The 16,543-nt window shown below is 46.9% G+C and overlaps 1 long non-coding RNA gene across 1 annotated transcript; it reads right to left on the reverse strand.

The window, feature by feature from the left end:
• Positions 1 to 7,955: 7,955 nt before the first annotated feature.
• Positions 7,956 to 11,779, reverse strand: LOC114446323 (uncharacterized). Its single transcript, XR_003671750.1, has 3 exons — positions 11,717 to 11,779; positions 8,286 to 8,435; positions 7,956 to 7,992 (listed from the first exon to the last, which is right to left on the reverse strand). It is a non-coding gene; the product is annotated as an uncharacterized LOC114446323 (long non-coding RNA).
• Between the last annotated feature and the right edge of the window lie 4,764 nt (positions 11,780 to 16,543).

Consider the following 16,543-nt stretch of genomic DNA (forward strand, 5'->3'; position numbering starts at 1 on the left):
CTTCTATATGCGTTTCCTCCTGTCACTAGTGACCAGAAGGGCGCCAATAAGAAATGCTCCTCAGTGGGATTTGGCGTTAGTTTTACGCGCACTAACCAGGGCGCCCTTTGAGCCTCTGGACACAGTTTCACTGAAGTTTGTGTCTTAAAACTGATTTGTTCTCTGGCTTTAACGTCTGCAAAGAGAGTCAGTGATTTATCTGACCTCTCTGCGGCCCCCAGCACAATAAACCCTGCGTGTCTCCTAGAGCATTAACCGCTGCAATCAACCAAATTCGCTACACTGGACCTGCAACGCCGACAGTAAACTGGAAAAAGGACGCATGACAAAAATTGTCTTAAGACAGCCAAATTCACCTTACCACAACCGATTGGACGGCCCCCCCCAATTTGGCAGGTGGTGAATGCAGGAGAAGAGAAGAGACTGCAGTGCAGGATCAATCAACACAGCGCCACCCTGATGGAAACCTGCAACCATAGTGGAACAATCACACAACAAGTATTAGGCCCTTCGGCCGTCACACTCTCCCTCCTGGAGCTCCAGCACAGTACCAGGGGCACGAAAAAAAAATAAAATAAAAAAATTATTAGATCCCAGTGCGCTACAGGTAGAGGGAGAACGTGAGCGTGAGCAGGCGCTTGTTCAGGAGGGTTGCGCCCAAACTACGGTGTCCCGGGGGGCTCACTAAGTCTGGGTAAACTGTTACACGGCTGCCACCTAGTGGCCAAAATAAATACCTGTCTTACATATATATGTAGAGTATATATAGTGTGTGTGTGTATGAGAGGAAACTGTTAAATAGCTGCATTTCTTTTCTTTTATCTTGTTAATGGGGAGCTTCTGCAGCTTCTGATGAAAGCAGAGCTGATGAAGCTGCTTGGAGCAGAGCAGCAAAACCTCTTCAAGGAGCTCCAACAAGTCCAGCTGCCCTGCTCCAAAAATGACCTGGATGAAGCTCCATCAATGTGGAGCTGCATGGCTGCAAAGAGAAGGGAACAGGTGCAGAGCTCCACCAGCTTTGGTGTTATATTGCCACCTAGTGGAGTAGATATGAATAATTAACTACTCTGTTATTGGTACATGAATAAATATAATATAGAAGCCCGCACACATGCACCAGAAGTGATTGATGTAACATCTTAATGAGCAAAAATTAACATGAATTAATACATGTGTAAATCTCATTTTGTTATCAATTAAAATTAGAGGTTACAGTTGAGAACCTGCATGTAAAGCAACATTAATGATTAATTAACAGTAAAACTAACCATTTTTTATCCCTGATTAACATAATCAATCAAATCAAATGATCAAAGCCAAGCAAATCATTTATTTCAAGCAATACATTTGTCTGTTTATGTTCAATAAATCCAACTCTATTCAGTTTACCATAAAATACCCCACAGATTTGAGACTCTGACACTGACATGTAAATGTTATCCATCCATTAATCAGTGTATCTACTACTTGGGAATGTACTTGGACCACAAACTGGACTTGGACACTGTTAGATAAAATAAGGTCAAGTAAACAAGGTCAAGTCAAGTTTTTTAATTTTATTTATAAAGCACATTTGAAAAAACAACTTTCATTGAACAAAGTGCTGTAGACAGGAGTCAGTCATGTATTAAAAAATTAAATTTATTAAAAGTAAAATAATAAAAGTACAGTAAACAAGATAAAACATGCATACAAGTGGTAAAAGCCAAGGTGACCAATGTAAACTAAATGTGAGGCTATAAACTGACATGACAGACACACAATGACCAGAACAGAACATGAGTGGTGGTTGTTGAAAAAAAAACAGGTTAAATTCAGAGACTTAGGTCTACTTCAGTATCTTCTGTGTGTCTTCTTTTTCTTCTTTCGTCCTGTCTGTCTTTCGCCTGTCTCCTTTCCACAATTATCCCCAATCTTCGGGTTGCCCAGGCTGTATTGGTCCTGGTGGTCTACGCTCTCGTTGTAGTCCCAGCCGTGCTGGTAGTCTGCGTATTCCTGGTCGCTTAGGTTGTCCGGGTCTAGGGTGCCCTGCTCGTGTATGCGGAACAGCCAGTCCAATCTCTTATCTGGTGTCTCTGCAACACGTTCTCTTTTTGGAGGTTCCTGTAATTTTACCCATTTTGGCAGAAAGATGTCTACCAGCTGTTCGGGGTCCAACGGTCTGTACTTGTCCCTGCTCTTGGACAGCTGGTTGCAGGGATCCTTGCTCTCAGCAATCAGGTCGCTGCCATGTTGCTTGAGCTCCTCTGGTTCTTTTGCTTCCTGCTCACATTTCAGCTGATCTTGTAAGGAGGACCTGTCCTCTGACAGTTGGCTGATCTTACTGTCCTTCTCCTGGACGGTCTTGTTGGCCTTCTGTAGGTCACTCCTCAGAGTGCAGACCTCGTTGGCCAGCTCCTCACACTTGGAAGAACACTGGGCATGTTCTTCGGCAGCCTTTCTGAGGTTTTCATTTTCTTTTCTGAGCTGGTCACACTTTACCCTTAACTCTAGAGCCTCTTTTTGCTGAAGAGTCAGAGACTGCTGTAAACTTTTCTGCGTTTGCTCAAATTCCAGCTCTCCCTCCTCCAACTGTCTGAACTTGGCCTTGCTCTTGGCCAGTTCGTTGCAGACATGATTGTTTTCAGCAAACAGGTCAGTGATGACATTCTCCTTACTAACCAGCTCTGATTGAATTTCACTGTTACGTTTCTCGAGCTCATCAAGGTGTTTCTCAATGCTTTCTCTTGATTCCTGCTCACGTTTCAGCTGATCTTGTAAGGAGGACCTGTCCTCTGACAGTTGGCTGATCTTACTGTCCTTCTCCTGGACGGTCTTTTTGGCCTTCTCTAGGTCACTTCTCAGAGTGCAGAGCTCGTTGGCCAGCTCCTCACACTTGAAAGAACACAGGGCATGTTCTTCGGCAGCCTTTCTGAGATTTTCATTTTCGTTTGTGAGGATGGTCCCGTTGGCCTTTTCCAGTCCAGTGATCAAGCCGTCTGATTTCACAATAAACTGCTTCACCGTTTGTCCTTTCTTCTCGCGCTTCTCACGTTCTTGGCGCTCTTTCTTCTCGCGCTTCTCACGTTCTTGGCGCTCTTTCTTCTCGCGCTTCTCACGTTCTTGGCGCTCTTTCTTCTCGTGCTTCTCTCGTTCTTTGCGCTCTTTCTTCTCGTGCTTCTCTCGTTCTTGGCGCTCTTTCTTCTCGCGCTTCTCACGTTCTTGGCGCTCTTTCTTCTCGTGCTTCTCACGTTCTTGGCGCTCTTTCTTCTCGTGCTTCTCACGTTCTTGGCGCTCTTTCTTCTCGTGCTTCTCACGTTCTTGGCGCTCTTTCTTCTCGTGCTTCTGACATTCTTGGCGCTCTTTCTGCTCGTGCTTCTCTCTTTCTTTGCGCTCTTTCTTCTCGTGCTTCTCTCGTTCTTGGCGCTCTTTCTTCTCGTGCTTCTCTCGTTCTTGGCGCTCTTTCTTCTCGCGCTTCTCTTCTTGTTTTCTGCCTGAAGGCATCAGTTTGGACATCCATCCATCCATCTTCTGTTAACCCGCTTGTCCTGCAGTGGAGGGTCACGAGGGGCTGGAGCCTAGCCTAGCTAGCTTTGGGTGAGAGGCGGGGTATACCCTGTGAGGACACGACACACCCTGGATGGGAAACATTGGAGATGCATTAGGAAGGGGACAGAGACAGTTGAATGGCTGAAATCGGTCAATGTATGCTGAAGATACGCTGCGCCAAAAAACTACACACCAAGCAGTTGTTCAGAGGGTGCAACCCCCATTAAAATACATGGGATCTGCCCTGAGAGGAGTAACAGGAGGCTGACACACCCCTCTCTCCAACATTAATTAGGCTTAATTAGGCAGGCAGAGCGGTTACCATGGTGACAAGCTGACACACAGAGGCATACAAAGCTCTGAATTGCTATGATTCTCCAGCAAAGCAAAGCAAGCATGTTTCAGCTGCAGCAATCAAACTTGCATTTTCTTCAGGAAATGCACTCTTCTAGTTTTTTGAAAAAACCCGGAATGTCCTCTGTGAGATGAACATTTTGATAGCTGAATGGCTGAAATCGGTCAATGTATGCTGAAGATACGCTGCTGTAAAAGGCTCCTGAAGGAAATGCAAGTTTGATTGCAGAAGCTGAAGCATTGCTTTGAAAGCTTATCTGAATGATTGCTTTGAACTCTAAAAGTATGAAAAAACACATCTAAATGCATATGAATAGAAGCTGGATGGCAGAACAAGGGCTGAATTCCTCTGAACACAAGCTGAAGCAGTCATAAAAGCAGCCGAATTAACCTGAACAGCAGCTGGATAATTGCTTTGAACAGCAGGTGAATTGTCTGATCTTGGAATAATAGCTGAGGCTTAGGGAGACTAAACGATTTTGATGTGGGTATGTAGCAAACAGCTCCATAGCGATGAATATGGCAGATATCATGTGTAATGATTGATAAAGAAGTAGCCGTAATACTAGTGATACTATACAGCTGAAGGATGATCAATATGACACATATAATGCTTAAAGTCTGATAAAGACTACAAATATGGCTGCTTTGTATGCTTCTTGACAGCCTGTCACCATGTTAACCGCTCTGCCTGCCTAATTAAGCCTAATTAATGTTGGAGAGAGAGGTGTGTCAGCCTCCTGTTACTCCTCTCAGGGCAGATCCCATGTATTTTAATAGGGGTTGCACCCTCTGAACAACTGCTTGGTGTGTCCAAACCAAAACACTCAACAATTTAAAAACCGTGAGCATCACAAGTGTTTGCTCTACAAATGTCTGCAATTTCATGTTGATCCTGTAAAAGATGTGGAAATGGCAGCGAGTTAGAAAATAGGTTTGCTCTGGTCCAGTCACTTCACCATGAATGAGCAAAAAGACCGGCACACTCCCCGAACAGCTGGCTCTACAGGCAAAACAGTTTGGTTTAACGTCACCAGGAGCTCTACCGTCTCTACAGTCCCTGGGTTTACACTTCTCTGGTCTCTCTATCACGCGGAATGGAGTTCGCCCTTACACACTTACACACATACACGGCATGTGCATAAATGCGCACAACTCTCTCTTTAAATAAACATGAAGAAGTTGCACTTATCACTCACTACTGTTGGTACTCACCACGAATCTGACTGTATGAAGAAATGTGTAAAAGATGTTAGCCTCCTCTGCAGCTGTGTTTCGTTCTTCCTCTCTGATCCTTCTCTTCTCCGAGTTTAGTCCAGTAATCAGTTTGATTATTTTCCTTTGCACTTTAGGCAGGTTCGTTTCCACGAACTCTCCAAAATCTCCTGCTGTGTCTCTCCTTGAAACTGTCCACCAACACCTTTATTGCACAAAGGTGTACCTTTATATAACTTTGGTATGCCTTTGATCTCTGAGTCATCAAAGGTACCCCTGTCAGCCTGTCACCACGGTAACAGCCCTGCCTGCCTGTATCCATGGCAACCTGAATGTTTCTCAACTGCCCCTAACTGCAGCTCTCTCTGTCCCCCTCCTAATGCATTTCTGATGTAAAAACACCCTCTAAACAACTGCTGCTTTTGTCCAAACCGAAGCCTTCAGACAAAAAGTATGGACACAGCCAGAATCACAAGATGTTGCTCTACAACACAGTATATGCGATGTGGACATGTAGCAAACAGCTCCATAGCAATGAATATGGCAGATATCATGCGTAACGATTGATAAAGAAGCAGCCAAATACTATACAGCTGAAGGATGATCAATATGACAGATATAATGCTTAAAGTCTGATAAAGACTACAAATATGGCTGCCAAATGCAGCCAAATGCCATATGGTTGCCAAATATGGTAACAGCTCTGCCTGCCTCATTAAGCTAAATTAATGTTATTTTTTTCAAAAGACTATAGTTTTTCAAATATTAAGCAGTTTCTGTGTCATTTTTAACATGGGAGTCTATGAGAGAGCCCTTCAACCAGGGTCATCTGCCAAATTTCTCTCCTCCTACAAATTTCAAGCTTCACACGTATAGACTTAGCCTGCCTGTGTACGTCATCTCCCCAGTTGTGTTGTTTTAGTATTGGTTGTGTAGTGTTAGCTGTGTTTTTGCCATTGTTCGTTGTTTTCCACACAGGTGTTGGTGTGTTTATAGATGTCTTACTATGGACATATATGTGATGTCACTCCGATGATCTCATCCATGATATGTTACTGTGAAATATGATTGTGCCTTGTGCCTGCTCTAAGATGTGTGTGTGTATTCTGAGAAGCTGTGTCTGTTGGATAACAGAGGGTATAAGACCGCAGGCTGGTTGGAGGCTCATGTTTCCAGAACCAGAACCTGAGCCTATAATGTTTGTAGCAGGTTAGTAGCTCTGCACTTGGTCCACATACACCTGGCCGTGGTCATCGTGGTGATAAGGCAGGTGATGGGGGTCTATGTAAGCTCCAACCTGGTCATTGTAGGCGTAGTTCAGCTCCCCCAGGTCATCGGTGGGGGCGTGGTCTCTGCCAGCCAGCAGATCGGTCCGTTTCAGAGCGCGGCCTTCTCCAAATGCACGGTACAGATACACCACCATGACGAACAGCACCACCTGCAGAGAGGCGGAAACACTCAGTGTGATGGAGCTAGAGTAACATAAGGTTACCATCCAGACTCACCGTATGAGACAGCGTCTAGTGGACACTGGAGGAAATGCAGTTTCTGCTGCTTGGTCTCAGTACCTACCTCAGTACCTCATCTACTAACAGATACAGAGCTGCGCTGATCTTCCTTCTTCTTCACCCTTAATAAATATTTATGTCATATAACCACAAACAGGCAGCCATGTTGATTCAAAACCATCCAATCAGAAGCAGACAGGAAGTGCTGACACGTCAAAGTGATCTGCTGGTGACTCAGTGAAGACACATAAAAACCCTCAGACTGTGACAAAGGTGTGTTTGCACCCTCTGCAGGCAGTGCAGTGTTACTACCTGCAGTAACTGCAGGGCGACGTCCATGGCGATGATGGTCAGGGAGTTCTCCTGCAGCCAATCACTGAACGTCTGACTACAGCCCTGAAAACCACAAACCCAGCAGCATCATGGGTAAAACATCACATCACACCAGCGATATGAAACACAGCAGGTTTAGAGCCGCCGGCGCCCCCTCAGGAGCGAGCTCGTGCCGCTCCCTTGGCCAATCAGAGTGAGGTTCAGCAGCTCGGAGCACCAGGAAGAGTTGACGCTGCGCTGAAACGAGTGAAAGCAGGAACACGGAAGCACGTCTGGACTCGTCAGGTTCAGGCTCTGGATGTAGGTGTTGCTCAGCCAATCAGCAGCACCGGTTCTGCCACAGCAGCCGCCCTGTGAGTCAGTCACAGTGTCGGTGTGTGTTTTAGTGTGTGTCAGTGTGTGTGTGTGTCAGTGTGTGTGTGTGTATCTGTGTGTGTCTGCGTGTGTCTGTGTCAGTGTGTGTGTATATGTGTGTCAGTGTGTGTGTCTGTGTGTCAGTGTGTGCCAGTGTCTGTGTAATAATAGCACAGGGTACCAGCAGGGGGCAGCACTAAGAAACAAAACTGGATTTTATTTCTCACAGTGTTCTTTCAAGAAACCCACCACACATCAGCCGAGGGACACCTGACTGAGCCCTGGATGTGGTCGCAGCATTTTCCCATGTGACCTGAATGCAGCATCAGACGTTACGCTGACTCACCGTCAGCAGTAGGAACCTGATCTCACAGGTCGCTGCCACGCTGACCGCCAACACCACCGATCACCAGCAGGCCCACGGACACCACCTGCAGCTCCTCTGCACACACAGAGACACAGAGACAGAGACACACACACAGAGACAGACAGACACACACACACAGTGTCATTGAGCTATGCTAACAGTTCCCCCTTGTTTACAGTCTTTGTGCTAAGCTAGGCTAAAGCAGCGTCCTCTTTGTAAATGTTGGGCTGATCCTTTAAAGCTGCAGTCTTTACCGGAGGGGAGGGAGTTCAGGAAGCTTCCTCTGTCGAACAGGATCCAGATCGCACAGCCGGCCGCACTCAGACCCACAAACTACAGAGGTCAAAGGTCAAGACAAGGCTCTGAGCATCATCGCTGTTCAGACTGTGCTTTACTGTTAAAGTGAACATCTATTCCTACTGTTGGCTTCAAAGAGGAAACTACTAAATAAACCAGCTGACATCAGCAATTCAAAACAAACGAAAAGAAACAGAAAAAGAACACATTGAAAATGTATCCGTGATGATCAGAAGGACTCTGACTGATTAATCCAGAGGAATCTTTTCTCAGACCTCCTGGATGAAAAAGGCCTCTGAGCTTATTGAAGGATGTGAAGATGGACTCACCAGAAACACGGTGTTAAAGACTGCCAAGCAGAACTTCAGCAGCTCCACCTTCACCTCCAGCTTCTCCTCCACCTTCATCTCCACAGGCAGCAGACCACGGTCCGTTCAGGTCCCTCCGTCTGACCCTCAGAGGACCGACACTGCAAACGCCTGCGATCAGAGTTCACTTCCTCATTGTCTGTAAACATTAAACTGGTCTCAGAGTCTCCATGGAGACGCGGCACACACGTCTATCACATAAGGCCATGTTGTAGGACAGGACCTGGACTCTCTGACAGAGGTGTGCCAGAGGAGGACGTGGTCCAAAATAAAGACTATACTGGACTGTCCCTCTCACCCGCTCCACACTGTGCTGACCAGCTACAGGAGCTCGTTCAGCAGCAGACTCCGACTCCCACGATGCACCACTGAGAGACACAGGAAGTCATTCCTGCCTGTCAATCAAACTACTGAACTCTGAACTGTGACAGTCACTCAGACACTGTACATTCATACTGGTACATTCATGTCCTGCTCTTTACTATGTAAAGGTTTTTATACAGTAGTAAATATGTGTCTTCTTCTTTAGATACAACTCAGGGATTTAAATGCTGTCTAGGTATTTAGATTATTATATATTTCTATTTCAAACTTCAATTTATCTTTGATTTCTTTGTCTGTAACAAAAAAGAATTTCCCCTCAGGGATAAATAAAGGAATTCTGATTCTGATACTTGCAGCTATTTGACAATACCAACACGCGGCCACCAGAGGGCACTGATGAAGCCAAATATAGAGAAAAAACATGGAATTCTTTAAAAAGAAGAAGAGACAAATGCACCAAAATGTTGTTCTTAGGAAACTCCCCCAGCAGTATTTATAGGACAGATGTGAATCAGACAACCCACATAAACTGTTTTAAAGTCTGCAGGCCATTTGAATTTGAATATGAACAAAGAAGATTTGACAAAGAGGATGCTACATCTTCCTCCTGTGTTGCACAGAGGGGGAAATATCTGATCTCCAATGCTACACATCTCATTACACATGCACCATGATGACATCATGTGTGGACACTACCATTCAAAAGTTTGGGGTCACCGAGCCACTTCTAGAGCTTCTCTGATCAGCATTACTCAGCTGTGCTAACATCATCTCACAGCACTGTTCTAATCATCAATTAGCCTTTTTAACACAATCGGCTAACACAATGCACCATTAGGACGACGCTTGTGCCAAAATCTGATCGTGTGCGATTAATCGTCAGAAAAATTGTCACCGATTACTATATTTACCACTCATCAATTACTGCAATTAGTGCCTCGTCATGATGATGCATTTTTGTGTGACGTACTCTCCCCTGCGAGTGCACACATGTAAGCCCACAATAATAAATCACAATAATGGCAGAAGGCGGTGGTGTTCAGTTAAATGACGTGGAGCAGGACATTCTAACAGAGGCTCAACGTCTGTCACCATAAGCTGGAGCACGAAGAAAGGCGAAGAGAGCGTGACGAGGTCACAACGCCAGCTACAGTGAGGCCTCCTCCAGCAGATATTGGAAAGAATTCCACTCGGCCGAGAATCCGCGACATGTTTAGTATTATGCTCCTTACAACCAACCTAACGTAACGCAGGTTGATTTGCACAAACACACAGTTACATGTGAAATTGTCCAATTTGTTTGTTTTTTCTGCTGCTGTTCTACAGTATGAGTGAAAACATGCACTAGTGTGGGACGTATTCCAGCCACAGGTTAGCAGGTCTGTTTGCACAGACATTTTTTTAACCTTAAATAATCACTGATGTGTAATCATTATCAGCTAAATGCCATAAATAATCGTGACTCATTCTTTGGCCAATATCGCCCAAACCTAATTACAACACAGGAGTGATGGCTGCTGGAAGTGCCTCTGTTCACCTTTGTATATATTCCATTAAATAACAATACAATATATTATATATATATATATTTATATATACACAAAAACATACCTGTTAACACTGGTACACTCTGCTCACTCACAGCACCCTGCTGCAGCTCAGCACACACCCGCAGAAAACACACACACAAAATGAACACATGCCACAACCTTCTCAACTACATGACCGCACACAGACACATCACAGCATGACCCGCTGCTCTCTAACAGCCCATTTACCACACCGACAGGAAACACCTCGTAGGACCTTCAGGAACAAAACACAACGTCAAAGACAACACACAACACCGTCTCATTAATCACATAAACTACACACACACACAACAGTTACACAACACCTGCATCCGCACATGCCTGTCGCTCTGGTTGACAGGCAGCAGCCTCAGCTCCTGTCAAACCAACCAAACACTATCAGTTTATAACACATCACAACGTGTCATCACCAACAAACAGGATCACTGGTCCCACTCCAACAGGACCCGTCACAACAACACTACACAACTCCACATCACAATGTTTCTCTTTCGTCCTCTGGTTCTACTTGAAACATGAACAGTATCATTCACTGACATGGACCCATTTGGCCCGTTGCTTGTCTGAACTGACCCGGTGCGTCCAGGTGCCGATGTTGCTCTGTATGACACAGGTGCAGCAACGTGCTGACGGGCCTCCCTCACCAGGAACCTCTCTGAGCTCCTCCGGTACCTCTTACTGGAACGCTTCCTAGCTTCTATACAGCTGCTTCTGATGGGTCACAGGCCCAGACAGCAGCTCGGCATAAATCCAGCCTGCAGACACATGCAGACACACAAATGTCTACAACTACACAGCTACATTACACTCACTCACCAACCGCCGACTGTGTTGTACATATGAAATCTCCGCCTTCGTTCACACTGCAAACCTCTGGCTGGCCTTCATCACACAAACACCACTCAACACATTAGCCAGAGACTCTTTTCATCCCATGTGTCACAGCCAGTGGTTAGGCCCTTTGTTTGGAGGAGGTTTGTGACAAAAAAATAATTTTCTCACCAAAAAAGAAATTCAAAATAAGAACTAATCAAATCAAATCACGGCAACAAAACCGGATCTCTCCTCCTGCCTTCCTCCTCCTGCACACACCTCGCCCCGCCTGTCTGCAGGTGTTTTAGAGCTGATTGCCAGGGAGGAGCCATCCATTCATTCTATACAATCCGTACATTCTATCCATAAAAACAATTCAAATCATAATCTAATCAGTAGCAACATAAACTCTGATTGTCAACATATTTACGTCTATTCAAAATTCATCTGGCTCCATGCGTAATGAACACACAGTGACCCGACTCACTGCTTCCCTCTCCACACACACACACAGACAACTGCACACTTCTTCAAATCTTTATGACTCATCACATGAGCTTCTAAGACCTTTGGACATTTATTAAACAACTACCTAACCTCACAAACTATTTGTGAATGGGAAATATTTAGCAACACAACACACTGACACTGACAAACCATGACCTGAGGGTCAGCTGCTGTGTGTCCTGACACTGGCTGTCGAGCTTCTGTTATCATCACACACAGGGCCTGTGGCATAAACACAACAACAACAACACATTAACTGTGGGACTTCAGGACGACATTTCTACTCAGTTACACAACATACTCAAACCGCACATACCTGCATCACTGCTGATTCACTCTACACTTCATTCAGCTGGATCATCTTCTGCTCCAGGAACTACACAAAAAACACATTCAGCTCATTTCCACTATTTTAATATTGCAATTTAAATACTGCTAACAGTGTCAGCTACCTCAAAGCACGTCTAACAGCAACAGTAACATTACAGCAGCTCAGCTATGCTAAAACATGTCCTGTGCTGAGGCCACGTCAGCCTCTACACACTATGTTTAAGGCTGCCTGAAGCTGTACTGCTGCTTTGGTCCGGTCTGTCTGAGGCAGACCATCACACTGATTCTAACATGCACACCAACTGCCTACACTGTAAAAAGCCCTTCAATGGTGTCGTCTGTAGGACTTTATTTTATAAAGTATATTTCTTCCAGTAAGTTCATTACCTTTTCTTTTTGAATTTATTTTAGTTGCACATAAGTAAAAAGTGTCAACGTTTTGGCAGCTTAATATTAAAACAGATTTGACTGAACGTCAATAATAAATTACTTCTACAGAACTCAATGTAATTGTCTATATCCAAAAACATCAGGACCCGCCCACCCGCAGCAGAACAACGGCACCGTTCCTCACTGTCACCTACACCGGAGCAGTTGGGGTCTGTTGGGGTCTCTGTGGAGTGCCTTGCAAGATGGCGGCGCAGACACGTGCGGCGGCTTCTCTCTCTCCCGATTCTTCATTGTTTTCGTGTTCTATGTTACACGTGCCGCAGACTTATAGCAAGTCATCGCCGTGTTTGTATGTCAGGAAGCGCACATACAGCCGTGAGCTACTTTTTAACATCAGCAGAACTGTAAATGTTGAGTTAGACCCTGCAATCGCTGAAGAGCTACGGGACTGTGGACTACTCCGCCTGCCGGCACCTCTACCGGCCCCTGCAACACCATCTCGCCCGCAATGGAAGCGCCACAGGCGGTGTGAAAGGAAGCAGAAGAGGGGCAAGCGCGGAGGGATACGGACCAGGCTAGCGGCTAACCCACATAAGCCGGCCATCCCTAGCATCGTACTGGCCAACGTACGCTCTTTGGACAACAAAATGGACTATATCCGGCTACTTCGCGCCACACAGAGGACTATAAGGGAGTGTTGTGTGTTTGTGTTTACGGAAACATGGCTGAACGACAGCATCCCGGACTCCGCCATTCAGCTCGACCGCCTAGCGTGTTTCAGAGCGGACAGAGCCTTGGTTGAAGGAGGTAAGACCCGCGGCGGCGGGCTCTGTGTTTACATCAATGACTCTTGGTGTCGGGACGCTGCTGTGGTCTCCAAACACTGCTCGCCACTTGCGGAGCTTATTATTATTAAGTGCCGGCCGTTTTACCTGCCACGGGAGTTTACAGCTATACTGCTTGTAGCTGCGTACATCCCGCCGAGCTCCAGCAACAACAACAGGAGCGACGCACTGAATGAGCTCTACCTGCAGGTCAGTGAGCAGCAGACAGCCCACCCGGATGCTTTTCTCATCCTGGCGGGTGATTTCAACCATGCAGACCCCAAGACTGTGTTTCCAAAACTTCACAAACACATAGACTTTCCAACTCGTGGCAACAACACACTGGACAATGTTTACACCACCCAGAGAGGCGCGTACAAAGCCCTCCCCCTCCCCCACCTCGGAGCTTCTGATCACATCACTGTTATGCTAATGCCAGCATACAGACCACTGGTAAAAGTTGCCAAACCGGTCCGAAAAGAAGTGAGAGTGTGGCCGGAGGGAGCCACAGGAGCTTTACAGGACTGTTTCAGCACAACAGACTGGGATGTGTTTAAGCAGGCTGCAACCCACAACAACTGCACTGACCTCCAGGAGTACTCAGAGACTGTCACTGCTTACATCACCAAATGCATTGATGATGTAACTGAAACCAGGACTGTCAGCATTCGAGCCAGTCAGAAACCATGGCTGACAGGGGAGGTCTACAGGCTGCTGAGGGCCAGGAACGCTGCCTTCAGAAGAGGCGACGACACCAGCCTAAAGTCAGCCAGAGCCGACCTGTCCCGTGGCATCAGGAAGGCGAAGAGACAGTACTCCAGGAGGGTTGCCCACCACTTCAGCGACAGCAGGGACACCCGGAGCCTGTGGCGGGGGATACAGACCATCACAGACTACAAGCCCCCACCACAGACCTGTGACAGCGACACCTCTCTGCTGAACCAGCTGAATGACTTCTTCGGACGCTTTGAAGCACTCAACAGCACTCCTGCACAAAAGATCACATCCTCTCACTGACCAGGTATTTTCCCTGTCCCGAGCCAGCGTGAAGACATCTCTCAGCCAGATCAACGCACGCAAAGCTCCCGGTCCTGACAACATACCTGGCCGTGTGCTCAGAGACTGTGCTGAGGAGCTCGCTGAGGTGTTTACAGACATCTTCAACATCTCACTGAGCCAGGCTGTTGTCCCCACCTGCTTCAAAGCCACCACGATCATCCCTGTGCTGAAGAAGTCCACCCCCGCCTGCTTCAATGACTACCGTCCAGTAGCACTCACACCCATCATCATGAAGTGCTTTGAACGGTTAGTCATGAAACACATCAAGACGGCCCTCCCTCCCTCCCTCCCTCCCTGGACCCCTTCCAGTTTGCATATCGGCCCAACCGGTCAACCAGTGATGCTGTTTCCACAGCACTCCACACAGCCCTCACCCACCTGGAAAATAAAGACTCATACGTTCGAATGCTGTTCATAGACTTCAGCTCAGCATTCAACACCATCATCCCACAGCAGCTCATCAACAAACTGGACCAGCTGGGGCTGAACTCCTTGCTGTGCAACTGGCTGCTGGACTTCCTCACCGGGAGACCTCAGACAGTGCGGGTCGGCAGAAACACATCCAGCACCATCATAATGAACACCGGGGCTCCCCAAGGATGTGTGCTGAGCCCCCTCCTCTTCACTCTGCTGACCCATGACTGCACGCCAACACACAACACCAACATCTTTGTGAAGTTTGCGGACGACACAACTGTGGTGGGTCTCATCTCCGGTGGAGATGAAACATACTACAGGAATGAGGTGCACCTTCTGGCTGGGTGGTGCAGAGACCACAGCCTCTCCCTGAATGTGGAGAAGACAAAGGAGATGGTTGTGGACTACAGGAGAGCACAGAGTCAGCACACCCCTCTGACCATCGACGGTGCTGCTGTGGAGCAGGTGAGCAGCACCAAGTTCCTGGGTGTGCACATCACTGAGGACCTCTCCTGGACTAACAACACTGCATCCCTGACCAAGAAGGCACAGCAGCGCCTCTACTTCCTCCGCAAGCTCAAAAGAGCCAGAGCCCCTCCCTCCATCCTGTGCACCTTCTACAGAGGGGCTGTTGAGAGCATCCTGTCCAGCTGCATCACTGTGTGGTACGGAGCCTGCACCGCCACCTGCAGGAAGACGCTTCATCGCATAGTGAGAGCAGCTGAGAGGATCACCGGCGTCCCTCTCCCCTCCCTCCAAGACCTCTACGACAGCCGTCTCACCCGAAAGGCCCTCCGCATCACAGGAGACCCCACCCACCCTTCACACCGCTTCTTTAGTCTGCTGCCATCAGGAAAGAGACTGCGCAGCCTCCGGGCCAGGACCAGCAGACTGAGGGACAGCTTCATCCACCAGGCTGTCAGGAAGCTGAACTCTCTCCCTGCTGTGCCCCACTTTCTCCCCCTTCCCTGACACCACCCCCCACCCCCTACTCCTACCACCATCCCCTCACCCCTACCACCACCCAAGATAGGAACTCTTTGTACCAGCCACTTTACCAAAGGAACTCTGTGCACCAGTCACTTTTTACCCTGTCATGTCACACCAGTCTCATATAAGCTGCTATAACTTAATCTATTCCTGGACTGTACATTATGCCAACTGCACTGACTTGCACCATTACATCTTTTGCACTCTCATACCAGTCTCAATAAGCTGTTATAAGTTAAACCATTCCTGTTTATATTATGCCAACTGCACTGACTTGCACTATACATCTTTTGCACTCTTACTGCATTGTGCCTTCATTATGTGCCTTGTATTTTGTGTGTGCCTCATTGTAGGTACATTTTTTTACACTTTATATTTATCTTTAGTTTTTAGTTACATGTTATATGTTGCGGAGTGAAGAGTAACGCAATTTCGATTCTCTGTATGTTCAGCACATATAGCAGAGTTGACAATAAAGCTGACTTGACTTGACTTGACTACATACAACACGCAGCACATGTAGCTATTTACCTGGCTGAAAGTCAGGATTCATCCAGTAACGTTACGTTTAAAAACAACAACAGACAGAGTGTCGGTCATAGCTGCACTTTGAAGGCAGACTAATGTCAAAGTAGAGCTAACAGAACATTTACACCGCCGTGGAAGCAGAGATGTTCGGGCTGCTGCAAGTTGACTCTAAAGTAACGTTAGCCTCGGTCAGTGTTCTGTCTCAAGTCACTCGTTTGAAATGTTAGCCTCTGTCCAGCTAGCAAACGCTAGCAGCCCTGCCTCTCGTCCTGGTTCACATATCAGTTAAAAGTGACGCTGGGGTTGTAGTCACTGTCGTCCCTGCATGTTCGCAAAAGATGACAACATCATATATTTCAGCGTGTCTCTCCCTGTGCAGCGTGGCATCATAAAAATGCGTAAATATGTAAAGGCTACGTGTGTGTGTGTGTGTGTGTGTGTGTGT

The sequence above is a fragment of the Parambassis ranga genome, chromosome 14, assembly GCF_900634625.1.
Source record: "Parambassis ranga chromosome 14, fParRan2.1, whole genome shotgun sequence".
Taxonomy (NCBI): Eukaryota; Metazoa; Chordata; class Actinopteri; family Ambassidae; genus Parambassis; species Parambassis ranga.